Here is a 15,512-nt window from a genome sequence, read left to right as displayed (position 1 = left end):
TAAGGTAAATATTTGATTGGATTTGAAATATATTTTAAAGGTAGAATCAGTAGGACTTGGCCATGGAATAAACAGGGAAATGAGAGAAAAGGAGTTATGAAAAGTTTGGGCTTTAAAAATATAAAAGCTTTTATTTTCTTTATGCAGATTTTCCAAAATACTTCACATGCATTATCTGATTTGATTGTCACAGTAACACAATGGGATCAACATTATTATCCCTTTTACAAAGAAGGTTCAAAGGAATCATGTGGACTGTCTGCTGTTAATCTAGTAATTAACCCACAGCTGAGACCAGAACCAAATTCTATAGTACAGATCTTCCTCCACTTACAGTGGGGGTTACATCCTGATAAATCCATTTTAAGTTGAAAATATGGTTATTTGAAGATGCATTTAATACACCTAACCTACAGAACATCATAGCTTAGATTAGCCTACCTTACACGTGCTCAGAACACTTATACTAGCCTCCAGTTGGGCAAAAGCATGTCACACAAAGCCTATTTTATAATAAAGTGTTGGATATCTCATGCAATTTATTGAAAGTGAAAAAGCATGGTTGTATGGGTACAGAATGGTTGCACGATGTCAGTTGTTTCCTCTGATCACATGGCTGCCGGGGAGCTGTGGCTCACTGCTGCTGCCCAGCATCACAAGAGATGATTGTAGCACTTACCACTAGCCCAGGAAAAGATCAGCATTTGGAATTCAAAATACTGTTTCTACTGAATGTGTATTGCTTTCACACCGTCGTAAAGTAAAACAATTGCAAGTCAAACCATCGTAAATTGGAGATCGCCTGTACTGGTCCAGAGCTCTTTTTTTGTAGTAGTATATAGCTTTCCTCCTTGGGTGTGTGTATAAGAAATACAAGAGAGGCAATTATCAGATGTTGATGTTGATGTTTCTGACATGTCCTCAGTCACTACAAAAGTCCCAGCCAAACTCATCACCAAGTAAATCAAAGCCAGTATTCTGGAGCCAATAATAATAATATTAGATGCATTTTATTGACACCTTCACAGTCTTTCAAACCATTAATATTATCTCATTTGTCTTAATAATCCTTTGGAATACATACCAATATTAATCCTTTTTAGAGCTAAGGAAACTGAGGCACAGAAAGAAAAAATACTTTGCCTGAGCTGACAGAACTAGTAATTGGTCAAGCCAAGATAACACCAGAGCCTACACTATGCTGCCCGTTATGAACTCGAGAAGAAAATTTAATAGTAAAAGCATGATTGCACAAAACTGAATCCGGACTCAAAATATGGGCATTCCAGTGCTGGCTTTGTCACTGACTGTAGCCTTTAGTCCATTTCTTGCCCCTCAACCCCTGCCTCACCCATAGCCTCAATTTCTACCTATAAAATGAAAGGCTTTTTTTTTTTTGTCACCCCCCTCCCCCGGCCCCGAAAGGCTTTTATTACACAATTTCTAGGGCTCCTTCTGAGTCCTATTCTTGTTTTTCCTGTCTGTTTGTAGGTAATTATATTTTCAAGAGTTGGTTAATATAGTTTGTGTTACTACCTGCCAATCTCCTCACCAACCACCCCCACCCAACTTTTTCTTCAGGCTTGAGAACCTCCCACTACCCCAGACTTTCTTAGACAGTTCTCAGCTGGCTTTTCAGGGTGTTCAAGAAACATCAGCTTGGTTGCTAGCTTGGCAATTAACTCATCCTGCTAGCACACTCTCTGTGTGAATGCGCTAAATTGCAGAGGGTGTTTATCATATGTCAGGCTGACAGCCTCCTGCTGTTGGCTTTGATTTGCTAAATACCTGCAAAGATTAGGTGCCTGGAACACCTGGTCTGCAGAGCAGGGTGCAGAGCAGAGCTGCAGGCGGTATCTCAAGAGGATCCGGTGTGCCCTCCCGTATCCCCTGCCCGCCCCTCTGCTTCTCAGAGAGAAGTGAAGAGAAAGTGGCAGAACCGTAAATGAACGGAGATCGACCTTAGTCTGGACTGAAACCAACTCAGCCAAGGGAGATGGGAACCCACTGTCATCCCTTTGCCCTGTGATGCTATCATGATAAACTAATGAACAATTATGGTGTGCTTATTACTGTGTACGAGGATCGATGCCAAATACATCACCTGCACAAACTTATTTAATCTTTACAGCACCCCAGGAGTTTGAATAACTTGCCCCCAGTTATCCAGCAGGTGGATAGTATAGCAGAATTGGATTTGACTTGTTCAGATCTCACCTCAGCCTGAGAATTTACCATTAGTACCATTAGGTCTCCTAATCCCTTCCCATTGCCCTGTTTTCCACATCCCAAGCATCGCTAGGCATTCTGAAAGGTAGTAATGAGTTAGCAAGCAAAATGCTTTCTGCCGTCTTTTTCCTTCTCAGTTATGTAATCCCATTACTCAAAGTGCAATGGTCCTGACCCAAGCTGTGAAGATGCGATTTAGACAGTGGTAGAAAGAGATTTGATGAGCAACCAATCAGAGCCTTCTTTGGAGACTACCGTCTCCTCTATCTCATGCTGACTCTGCCTCCGCTCAGTCCCAGTCTTTGAATTTGGACGTTGAAAGGCAACGGTCAGTTGGTTCAGTTGGACATAGTATTTTACTGAAAACACTGAAACGCCAAAAACCAGGTACCACTGCTTATATTTAAAATATGTTGCGGTCAGACAGACTTGAATGAGAATTTTGCTTTTTACATATACAAACTCTGCCATCTTAGGCAATTTGCTTAACATCTCTGAGTCTTGGTGCCCTCATCTGTAAAACGGAGGTGGTATAGTGCTTTCCTCAAAGGCTTGCCATGAGGATTACAGTGTAAACTTCACCGGGGAGAGGAAGCACGGGATTGTGAGAAGACATGTGCTTTTGAATCTTTTCTCTGAGACTTCAAGACACTGAATAAGTCACCCAGTGTCTGTGAGTCCACGTTCTTCACCTGTCCGTGGGAATAATGACACTGCTTTGAGGGTTGTTGTGAAGAACTAAATGAGATAACGTATTAAAAACGCCTAGGGGCTTCCCGGGGCTTCCCTGGTGGCGCAGTGGTTGAGAGTCTGCCTGCCAATGCAGGGGACATGGGTTCGAGCCCTGGTCTGGGAAGATCCCACATGCCGCGGAGCAACTGGGCCCGTGAGCCACAACTACTGAGCCTGCGCGTCTGGAGCCTGTGCTCCGCAACAAGAGAGGCCGCAATAGTGAGAGGCCCACGGCCCGCGATGAAGAGTGACCCCCGCTCGCCGCAACTAGAGAAAGACCTCGCACAGAAACGAAGACCCAACACAGCCAAAAATAATTTTTAAAAATATATAAAAATAAATTAATTAATTAACTTAAAAAAAAAACCACCTAGAGCAGCAGCTGCCACAGACTTCTTGCTCGGTTAGCACAGCTCTCTCTGTTGACAAGTATTCGTATTTTAATTCCTTAATTTTTTTTGCACTCACACGTAAACTAGATGATGTTATCACGTTAGTAGAGAAAATAATATTCATTAGGTTGATGAACATAAACATCACTCAGGAATTCAGTGAGTTTAATATCTTTGTAGACCTATTAGCTTCTCCCAACTTTCATAGTTACAAGTTGTAGACTTCAGCAACACAAATGTATACGAGTCAGAAGCAGGACTGAGCAAAAAGGTGTAGTTGCATGGTGTCAACCCACAGTCCCAAAACAGCTCACGAATGCTGGTGAGCAGATACTATCACAGCCTGTTGGTTCTGTGTGTGCACAGCAGTGTGATTTTTCTCTTGAATTTGGTAAGCTGGAATAAGGGACACACTGAGGCCAAGTTCCTTCACTGGGGGCAAGTGGTGGCCCTCTGTGCCTGCACTTCCCAAACTAGGGCTTTTGTAGGAGGACCTCAAGGTCCCACAATTGACAAAATACTTCCCACTGTTTGTCAGTTCTTTTATTCTTCTTCAATGTAAAGTTATTTGACTTACTCTTCAATTAGGAATAGATAATTATAGCTCTTGCGAAGTATAAAAAAAAAGTTTCCATGCTGGGTTTGTATAAAAATGTAGTTGTCATGGCCCTCAGGAGAAGGGGGCTGGATTTTGCAGAACACATGGCAGAATCTTTCTGTAGCCCTCTCTAGGAAGTCTATTCTGAAGAGACACAGGGACAGCTGTTCCCTCCAAGAGCTGTCAGCACACATGAGGGAAATGGAAATAGGCAGATTTCTTCTCAAAAACTAACTTCTAGGCCAAGAGAGGAATGTGGTAACCTCAGACCCCTGGCACAAGAAAGCCTAGTAAGTCAGAGGCCAATAGCCAAATTACAAATGCAGTAACATACCTATAATTTGAACCACTGAAACATTGTAACAAAATAAAGGGGTCTATTTAAAAATAAAAAATAAAAAAGACAAGGCAATGAGCAGAAAAAAGCCCTGGGTTTAGAATCAGAGAGACCTTGATTAAGCTCCTAGTTGTGTGACCTGGAATAAGTTATCCATCCTCTCTCAATGCGAGCTTATTTTTCTGTAAGCAGGGATACTAATGTCCACCTCAGCAGGGTTTTGTGAGGATTAAGTGAGATAATATACAGAAAATCCCTAGACTGATTTCTGGCACACAGCACCAACAAATGCATGGTCACTTTTTTCATTCTTGAGTCCTCCTGGGGAAAAGGGCATTCTTCAAAGTGTTGCAGGTTTTAAAGTTTGTCCTCTGTCCTCCTTGTTTAAAAGGAACACTCAAACTTGGGTATTAAGTGATACTAAGGCCCTTTATTGAACATTTACTATAGGCAGGCACGAAACCAAGTGATTGACATGTATCCAACATTAAGTGGTACATTTCATTATCGCCTCCTTTTTACAGAGTAAGAAACTGAAGCTCTAGCTTTAAGTAACTGTATCAGTGACCTAGTTAGGAAGGAGCAGAATCAGGATGGAATCCAGGTCTACCAGGAGAGCCAAAACACTCGACAACTGTACTTTTCAGCTACCCTGAAGTCTTGGCCGCATGACCTCACTTATCCCTACGCTTTTTTTTTTTTTTCCCCACTCTTCCTGACCTCTTTTCAGTATCTTTTCTACAGCAAAATCTTAACTCATTTGGGATTTGTAAGCATTCTGATGTCGAGGCTACCACCACTGCACATTGTTCAGGAACCACTTGCTTCATACCCAGCATAAAAGAGTGGTGCTATGGGTATATTTAAACTATTTAAGGGGGCTCCCCTGGTGGCGCAGTGGTTAAGAATCTACCTGCCAATGCAGGGAATACGGGTTCCAGCCCTGGCCCGGGAAGATCCCACATGCCGCGGAGCAACTAAGCCCATGCGCCGCAACTACTGAGCCTGTGCTCTGGAGCCCGCGAGCCACAACTACTGAGCCCGCATGCCAACTATTGAAGCCTGTGCTCCTAGAGCAGTGCTCCGCAACAAGAGAAGCCACTGCAATGAGAAGCCCAGGCACCGCAACGAAGAGTAGCCCCTGCTCGCGACACCTAGAGAAAGCCCGCGCACAGCAACAAAGACCCAACGCAGCCAAAATAAATTAATTAATTAAAAAAAAACCCCACTATTTAAGGAAGTGAAATGTCCTCAAGCATCCTCAAGGGCATCCATAGGCTGAGTATCATTGTTCTTGTTTACTCATTAAATCAAGTCACCTCAGCTGGGCAAACACGTGTCCATCCTAAGTCAGTTCCTGTCTATTGCACTGAGCTAGAAGTAGCTTTTGAGTTTACCTTATTTACCTCCTTCACTTTCCATCAAAGACCTTGGGCTCCTAGAGGTTAATAGTAGCAGTACAGTAGTAGTAGTCAAAGCAGTAGTGATAGACACAGTCAGAGTGGTTGTAGCAGCAGCACTGAATGCTCACTATGAACTGGACAGAACGCTATGCACTTTATTTGCACTATTACATTTAGTTTTCACAAATGGCTATGAAAAAAAGACATTATTTCTATCCTCATCTATAGGTAAAGAAACAGAGATTATATAGTTCTTTCAAGGTCAGTTAGCCAAGTAATGACACTATAGTATTTGCACAGTGTGTTCAACTGATAATATAGAATAGCAACCCCAATTTAAAGGCATTGTCACACTGGATTCCCTCATACCATCCCACATGAGTTTGGTGGCTGTCTATTTTCTGAAATGTGCAAAACCATATAAGTGAGGCAGATAAAATTATAAAGCATAGAAATGCAGAGAATAACTGTCAATGAGGCTATTTGACCTTCTGTGAAGAATTAGAACTGGGACCAGCAAACTATGGCCTGTGGGCCAAATCCACTCCACCACTTGTTTTTGTAAATAGAGTTGTTTTGAGACACAGTCAAGTCCATCCATTTATATATTGTCTGTGGTGGCTTTCAGGCAACAATGGCATATTTGGATGGTTGCAAGAATGAATTTATAGCCTGCAAAGGTAAAAACATTTACTATTTGTCTTTTGACAGAAAAAGTCTTCTGACCCCTGGCCTGGCTTAGAACATCACCAGTTCTGCAGATGTCCTACATTCCTCCCAGATCACATGCCAGCCTCCCACTGCTTCTCAGAGGTAACTGATATTCTAAATTTTGGGTGGACCATTATCTTACTAAGAAAAATGTTTTGGCACATAGGTATTCATCTGCAATATTTCATATAGTTTTGCTTGCTTTTTTTAAAGGAAACTTTTTATTGAAGTACACACAGAGAAGTGCGCAAACTATAAGTTTGCAGCATACTGAATGTTTACAGAATAAAAGCAGTACTAGTGGTAGTAGTTGGGTGGTGGCAGGGGTATTACCCCCACCAATGTACAGAACATTACTAGGACCTCAGAACACATTCTCATGCACCTTCCCAGCCACTATCCCTTCCTGAAAGTAAGAACAATTATGACATCTATTACCATCCATTAGTTTTGCCTCTTTTTTTATGAAGATGAAACCGTTGATTGTGTAAGCTTGTATTTGGCTTCTTTGCTAAATATTGTGTCTGTGAGATTCACCCATGTGATTGCATAAAGCAGTAATTTGTCCATTTTCATTACTTTAGTATACCATTATATGACTATACCACAATATTCTCAGTATTTTAATTATCATTCAGTTGTATTTTAAATTTCTGTTATGATTTTTTTCTGGTCTCAAGACAAAAAATATAAGGTTTTTTGTTTGTTTGTTTCCTTTATTTCTTTAAATCTATCCCTTTAAAAAGGTTATTTCTAAATGTACTGTGATTATATAATTTGTTCTAATAATGAACATATTCTGAAATTTATTGATATTTGCTTTACGGCCTAGTATTAGGTCTGTTTTATGAATGTTCCATAAATGCTTGAAGAAAAATATTATTCTTTAGTTGTTAGAAGCAGAGTTTTCTGTACATTTATTATATCAATCTTGTTATGTGTGTATTCAAATTTCTGTATCCTACTAATTTTCTATCTGCTTGTCTTAAAATTGATAAAGATATATTGAAAATTTCCATGATGGTGGATGTACCAATGTGCCCATGTAGTTCCATCATAGGTTATATCTATATGTGTGTCTATATATGTATAGATATGTATCGATATAACATTTTATTAGATACATATAATTTCAGAATTATTATGTCTTCCTGGTAAGAAAACCTGTCATTATGTCACTATTTAATAGTGATTCACTTTATCACTAATCATGCTCTTTATTTATCTTAAAGTACAATTTGCCTTACTACTCAGCTTTCCCTTGGTTAGTACTTGCCTGATATGCTTTTTTCCATCATTTTTCTTTCAATCTTCCCACAGCCTAATGTTTTAAATGTGTCTTTTAGATATCATAGAGTTGGATCTTTAAAAACTTAATCTGATAGTCTCTGTCTCCCAGTTGACAGGCATAATTCATTGTAATTGTTACTACTACTATCAATATAATTGAACTGTTTTCTGTCATCTTATTTTATGCTTTTTTTCTCTTTTTTCTATGATTTTTACTCTATCTCCTTTATGCTCAATCTTTCTTTTTTGATTGACTAAGATAGTTATGTGTTTTCCAAATCTATTTCTCCTCTTTCACTTTTCTGGTAATGATATAGTCTATTTCTATTCTTTTACCCTTAACATTTTCCTATGAATACTTAACCTGGAATTTAATCAACAGAACCAAAAAACCCTTCCCAACTACCAAAATCTACCCCACTTAAAAAGCCATTGAGTTATAAATGATAATTTTTTTTTGGTCTACAGTAATAATATTTTAGAGTCTAAAACGTCCACAAGGAATTCCTACTGTGTCTATTTTTAGGGCCCAGTAGTAATAAGGACACAGGAATTTATATTCCTTCCTCTTCCTTTCTTTTTTTTTTTTTTTTTAATTTTCAAAAGAGTTACCAGAATTTAAAGGCATACTTTGACTGATAAAGTTTAAAGAAAAAAATCCATCTTGTAAGCAGACTGTGAGATTTCAGAGTAAGGCTCAGGCAAGATCACATTAGGATCACATTTGGAACATGGCAGAAGCAAGGCCACTCTGCAACCACAAATGATTAAACACAGCCTCCTCTGACTGACCTGCATGATTCTGATGCTGCTTTACCAATGACAGCTCTAGCCCCTAATATCCTCCCACCTCCTAGATAAAATGCACTAAGATACAATCACTGCTGCTTGAGAGCTTCCAGTAAAGAACCAGCCCTGGCTTTCTTAATCCCTCCTGAGAATCATTCAGCACAAGCCTAAATCCTACAAAAAGCCCTTCCTAGTCTCCTTTTCCCTTACTAAGATGTTCCCATGGATTCACTGGAAGGTGTTTTCCTTTGCTGCAGCAAGCTAAATAAACCAAACATTTTTTTCTGGACTTTCTTGGTGGCTTTTAGTCAGTGGGCTTCAACAACTTTGATCTCTATTTTTTTCAATAACAAGTAAATTACTTAAGTAATGATGAGATCATGTAGGTATTCCTTTTATTCCAACTTAACAAACTTTCTAGAATAATCTGTATAGCAAAATCAAGTTGTTTTAATAAAAGTGGCTTTTGGTGATAGGTTTGAAAAAGTGTGCTTGTGGTATACATAGTCTAAACTTTGAAAATCATACTTTGTACCTTACTAATGTAAGAGGCAATGTGGCAGTAGAGAAAAAGCATCAGAAAAGCAAGCTATAGGGTAGACCCCATCATATTATTCCTCTTAGGTGACTTACCTGTCCTGAATCTTGTTGTCTCCATTTGTGAAATGGGCATATTAATAACCTACCCACTGATCTCCCAGTTTTACTGAGAATATAGACATATGACTTAGTTTATTTACAGAAATCAGTGTTGTCAATGTAATCCATGCAATTGCAGCAGTTCTCACTTTGCTGCATAAAAATCACCTGGGGAATTTTTTTTTTTAATTTTTAGTTATTGAATTTTTTTTTAATACCATTACCCATACAACTTAAATCAGAATTCAGAGCATGAGAACTGACCCAGAATAGCCAAAACAATATTGAAGGGGAAGAACAAAGTTGGAGGACTGACACACCCAACTTCAAGACTTATTTTAAAGCTACAGTAATCAAGACAGTGTGGTGGCAAAAAAATACAACAAAAGATAAAACAAAAAATCCGTATTTTTGAAAATACCTCAGATGATTCCGACGTGCAGCCAAGTTAGAGAACCAGTGGGTTAGAGCAGCGCTTTTCAAACCTTAATGTTCATACAATTTTTTTTTTTGTACAGCAGGTTCTTATTAGTTATCTATTTTATACATATTAATGTATATAGGTCAATCCCAATCACCCAATTCATCCCAAACCGCCCCCCCAGCACTTTACGCCCATCGGTGTCCATACATTTGTTCTCTACATCTGTGCCTCTATTTCTGCCTTGCAAATCAGTTTATCTGTACCATTTTTCTAGATTCCACATATATGCATTAATATACGACATTTGTTTTTCTCTTTCTGACTTACTTCACTCTGTATGACAGTCTCTAGGTCCATCCACATCTCTACAAATGACCCAATTTCGTTCCTTTTTATGGCTGAGTGATATTCCATTGTATATATGTATCACATCTTCTTTATCCATTTGTCTGTCGATGGGCATTTTGGTTGTTTCCATGACCTGGCTATTGTAAATAGTGCTGCAATGAACATTGGGGTGCATGTGTCTTTTTGAATTATGGTTTTCTCAGGGTATATGCCCAGTAGTGGGACTGCTGGGTCATATGGTAATTCTATTTTTAGTTTTTTAAGGAACCTCCATACTGTTCTCCATAGTGGCAGTATCAATTTACATTCCCACCAACAGTGCAAGAGGGTTCCCTTTTCTCCACACCCTCTCCAGCATTTGTTGTTTGCAGATTTTCTGATAATGTCCATTCTTGTGTGAGGTGATACCTCACTGCAGTTTTGATTCACATTTCTCTAATAATTAGTGATGCTGAGCAGCTTTTCATGTGCCTCTTGTCCATCTGTATGTCTTCGTTGGAGAGATGTCTATTTAGGTCTTCTGCCCATTTTTGATTGGGTTGTTTGTTTTTCTAATACTGAGCTGCATGAGCTGTTTATATATTTTGGAGATTAATCCTTTGTCCATTGATTCATTTGTAAATATTGTCTCCCATTCTTAGGGTTGTCTTTTTGTATTGTTTATAATTTCCTTTGCTGTGCAAAAGCTTTTAAGTTTCATTAGGTCGCATTTGTTTACTTTTGTTTTTATTTCCATTACTCTAGGAGGTGGATCAAAAAAGATCTTGCTGTGATTTATGTCAAAGAGTGTTGTGCCTATGTTTTTCTCTAAGAGTTTTATAGTGTTTGGCCTTACATTTAGGTCTTTAATCCATTTTGAGTTTATTTTTGTGTATGGTGTTAGGGAGTGTTCTAATTTCATTCTTTTGCATATAGCTGTCCAGTTTTCCCAACACCACTTGTTGAAGAGACTGTCTTTTCTCCATTGTATATCCTTGCCTCCTTTGTCATAGATTAGTTGACCATATGTGTGTGGGTTTACCTCTTGGCTTTCTATCTTGTTTCATTGATCTATGTTTCTGTTTCTGTGCCAGTACCATATTGTCTTGATTACTGTAGCTTTCTAGTATAGTCTGAAGTCAGGGAGTCTGATTCCTCCAGCTCCGTTTTTTTCCCTCATGACTGCTTTTGCTATTCAGGGTCTTTTGTGTCTCCATACAAATTTTAAGATTTTTTGTGCTAGTTCCATAAAAAATGCCATTGGTAATTTGATAGGGATTGCATTGAATCTGTAGATTGCTTTGGGTGGTATAGTCATTTTCACAATATTGATTCTTCCAATCCGAGAACATGGTATATCTCTCCATCTGTTGGTATCATCTTTAATTTCTTTCATCAGTGTCTTATAGTTTTCTGCATACATGTCTTTTGTCCCCCTACGTAGGTTTATTCCTAGGTATTTTATTCTTTTTGTTGCAATGGTAAATGGGAGTGTTTCCTTCATTTCTCTTTCAGATTTTTCATCATTAGTGTACAGGAATGCAAGAGATTTCTGTGCATTAATTTTGTATCCTGCAACTTTACCAAATTCATTGATTAGCTCTAGTAGTTTTCTGATGGCATCTTTAGGATTCTCCATGTATAGTATCATGTCATCTGCAAACAGTGACAGTTTTACTTCTTCTTTTCCAATTTGTATTCCTTTTATTTTTTTTCTTCTCTGATTGCTGTGGCTAGGACTTCCAAAACTATGTTGAATAATAGTGGTGAGAGTGGACATCCTTGTCTTTTTCCTGATCTTAGAGGAAATGCTTTCAGTTTTTCACCATTGAGAATGATGTTTGCTGTGGGTTTGTCATATATGGCCTTTATTATGTTGAGGTAGGTTCCCTCTATGCCCACTTTCTGGAGAGTTTTTATCATAAATGGGTGTTGAATTTCGTCAAAAGTTTTTTCTGCATCTGTTGAGATGATCATACGGGTTTTTTTCTTCAATTTGTTAATATGGTGTATCACATTGATTGATTTGCTTATATTGAAGAATCATTGCATCCCTGGGATAAATCCCACTTGATCGTGGTGTATGATCCTTTTAATGTGTTGTTGGATTCTGTTTGCTAGTATTTTGTTGAGGATTTTTGCATCTATATTCATCATGATATTGGTCTGTAATTTTCTTTTTTTGTAGTATCTTTGTCTGGTTTTGGTATCAGGGTGATGGTGGCCTCATAAAATGAGTTTTGGAGTGTTCCTTCCTCTGCAATTTTTTGGAAGAGTTTGAGAAGGATAGGTGTTAGCTCTTCTCTAAATGTTTGATAGAATTTACCTGTGAAGCCATCTGGTCCTGGACTTTTGCTTGTTGGAGGATTTTTAATCACAGTTTCAATTTCAGTGCTTGTGATTGGTCTCTTCATATTTTCTATTTCTTCCTGGTTCAGTCTCCGAAGGTTGTGCATTTCTAAGAATTTGTCCATTTCTTCCAGGTTGTCTATTTTATTGGCGTATAGTTGCTTGTAGTAATCTCTCATGATCCTTTGTATTTCTGCAGTGTCAGTTGTTACTTCTCCTTTTTCATTTTTAACTCTGTTGATTTGAGTCTTCTCCCTTTTTTTCTTGGTGAGTCTGGCTAATGGTTTATCAATTTTGTTTATCTTCTCAAAGAACCAGCTTTTAGTTTTATTGATCTTTGCTATCGTTTCCTTCATTTCTTTCTCATTTTTTTCTGATCTGATCTTTATGATTTCTTTCCTTCTGCTAACTTTGGGGGTTTTTTGTTCTTCTTTCTCTAATTGCTTTAGGTGTACGGTTAGGTTGTTTATTTTAGATGTTTCTTGTTGAAGGTAGGATTGCATTGCTATAAACTTCCCTCTTAGAACTGCTTTTGCTGCATCCCATAGGTTTTGGGTCATTGTGTTTTCATTGTCATTTTTTTCTAGGTATTTTTTGATTTCCTCATTGATTTCTTCAGTGATATCTTGGTTATTAACTAGTGTATTGTTTAGCCTCCATGTGTTTGTATTTTTTACAGGTTTTTTCCTGAAATTGATATCTGTTCTCATAGCATTTTGGTCAGAAAAGATACTTGATACAATTTAAATTTTCTTAAATTTACCAAGGCTTGATTTGTGACCCAAGATATGATCTCTCCTGGAGAATGTTCCATGAGCACTTGAGAAGAATGTGTATTCTGTTGTTTTTGGATGGAATGTCCTATAAATATCAATTAAGTCCCTCTTGTTTAATGTGTCATTTAAAGCTTGTGTTTCCTTTTTTATTTTCATTTTGGATGGTCTGTCCATTGGTGAAAATCGGGTGTTAAATTCCCCTACTATGGTTGTGTTACTGTCAATTCCCCCTTTTATGGCTGTTAGTATTCGCATTATGTATTGAGGTGCTCCTATGTTGGGTACATAAATATTTACAATTGTTGTATCCTCTTCTTGGATTGATCCCTTGATCATAACGTAATATCCTTCTCTGTCTCTTGTAATAGTCTGTGTTTTAAAGTCTATTTTTTCTGATATGAGAATTCCTACTCCAGCTTTCTTTCAATTTCCATTTGCATGGAATATCTTTTTCCATCCCCTCACTTTCAGTCTGTATGTGTCCCTAGGTCTGAAGTGGGTCTCTTGTAGACAGCATATATATGGGTCTTGTTTTTGTTTCCATTCAGCCAGTCTATGTGTTTTGGTTGCAGCATTTAATCCATTTACATTTAAGGTAATTATCAATAGGTATGTTCCTATTACCATTATCCTAGTTGTTTTGGGTTTGTTATTGTAGATCTTTTCCTTCTCTTGTGTTTCCTGCCTAGAGAAGTTCCTTTAGCATTTGTTGTAAAGCTGGTTTGGTGGTGCTGAATTCTCTTAGCTTCTGCTTGTCTGTAAAGATTTTAATTTCTCCCTCAAATTTGAATGAGATCCTTGCTGTGTAGAGTAATCTTGGTTGTATGTTTTTCTCCTTCATCATTTTAAATATGTCCTGCCACTAACTTCTGGCTTGCTGAATTTCTGCTGAAAGCTCAGCTGTTAACCTTATGGGGATTCCCTTGTTTGTTATTTGTTGTTTTTCCCTTGCTGCTTTTAATATTTTTTCTTTGTATTTAATTTTTGATAGTTGAATTAATATGTGTCTTGGTGTGTTTCTCCTTGGATTTATCCTTTATGGGACTCTCTGTGCTTCCTTGACTTGATTAACTATTTCCTTTCCCATATTAGGGAGGTTTTCAACTATAATCTCTTCAAATATTTTCTCAGACCTTTTCTTTTTCTCTTCTTCTTCTGGGACCCCTATAATTCAAATGTTGGTGTGTTTAATGTTGTCCCAGAGGTCTCTGAGGCTGTCCTCAATTCTTTTCATTCTTTTTTCTTTATTCTGCTCTTCAGTAGTTATTTCCACTGTTTAATCTTCCAGGTCACTTATCTGTTCTTCTGCCTCAGTTGTTCTGCTATTGAGCCCTTCTAGAGAATTTTTAATTTCATTTATTGTGTTGTTCATCACTGTTTGTGTGCTCTTTAGTTCTTCTAGGTCCTTGTTAAATGTTGCTTGTATTTTCTCCATCCTATTTCCAAGATTTTGGATCATCTTTACTACCATTATTCTGAATTCTTTTTCAAGTAGACTGCCTATTTTCTCTTAATTTGTTAGGTCTGGTGGGTTTTTGCCTTGCTCCTTCATCTGCTGTGTGTTTCTCTGTCTTCTCATTTTGCTTACCTTACTGTATTTGGGGTCTCATTTTCGCAGGCTGCAGGTTCGTAGTTTCTGTTGTTTTTGGTGTCTGTCCCCAGTGGCTAAAGTTGGTTTAGTGGGTTGTGTAGGCTTCCTAGTGGAGGGGACTAGTGCCTTTGTTCTGGTGGATGAGGTTGGATCTTGTCTTTCTGTTGGGCAGTTCCACGTCTGGTGGTGTGTTTTGGGATGTCTGTAGCCTTATTATGATTTTAGGCAGCCTCTCTCCTAATGGATGGGGTTGTGTTCCTGTCTTGCTAGTTGTTTGGCATGGGGTGTCCAGCACTGTAGCTTGCTGGTCGTTGAGTGGAACTGGGTCTTGGCATATAGGTGGAGATCTCTGGGAAATTTTTGCCGTTTGACAGTACATGGTGCTGAGGTCTCTTGTGATCCAGTGTCCTGAACTTGGCTGTCCCACTTCAGAGGCACAGCCCTGATGCCTGGCTGGTGCACCAAGAGCCTGTTATCCACACAGCTCAAAATAAAAAGGAGAAAAGGAAAGAAAGAAAGAAAGAAAGAAGAAGATAAAATAAAATAAAATAAAGTTATTAAAATAAAGAATAAAAAATAATTATGAAAAAAAATTTTTTTTAAGTTATAAAAAAAGACAGAAAGAAAAAAAGAAGGGAGCAACCAAACCAAAAAACAAATCCACCAATGATAAAAAGTACTAAAAACTGTACTAAAAAAAAAAAAAATACAGAGAGACAGTAAGCTAGGACAAATGGTAAAGGCAAAGCTATACAGACAAAATCACACACAGAAGCATACACGTACATACTCACAAAAAGAGACAAAGGGAAAAAAAATATATATATATCGTTGCTCCCAAAGTCCACCTCCTCAATTTGTGATGATTCGTTGTCTATTCAGGTATTCCACAGATAAAGGGTACATCACGTTGATTGTGGAGATT

The sequence above is a fragment of the Balaenoptera acutorostrata genome, chromosome 2, assembly GCF_949987535.1.
Source record: "Balaenoptera acutorostrata chromosome 2, mBalAcu1.1, whole genome shotgun sequence".
In the NCBI taxonomy this organism is placed as follows: Eukaryota; Metazoa; Chordata; class Mammalia; order Artiodactyla; family Balaenopteridae; genus Balaenoptera; species Balaenoptera acutorostrata.
The sequence above is the reverse complement of the archived record's forward strand: the minus strand, read 5'-3'. Positions refer to the sequence as shown.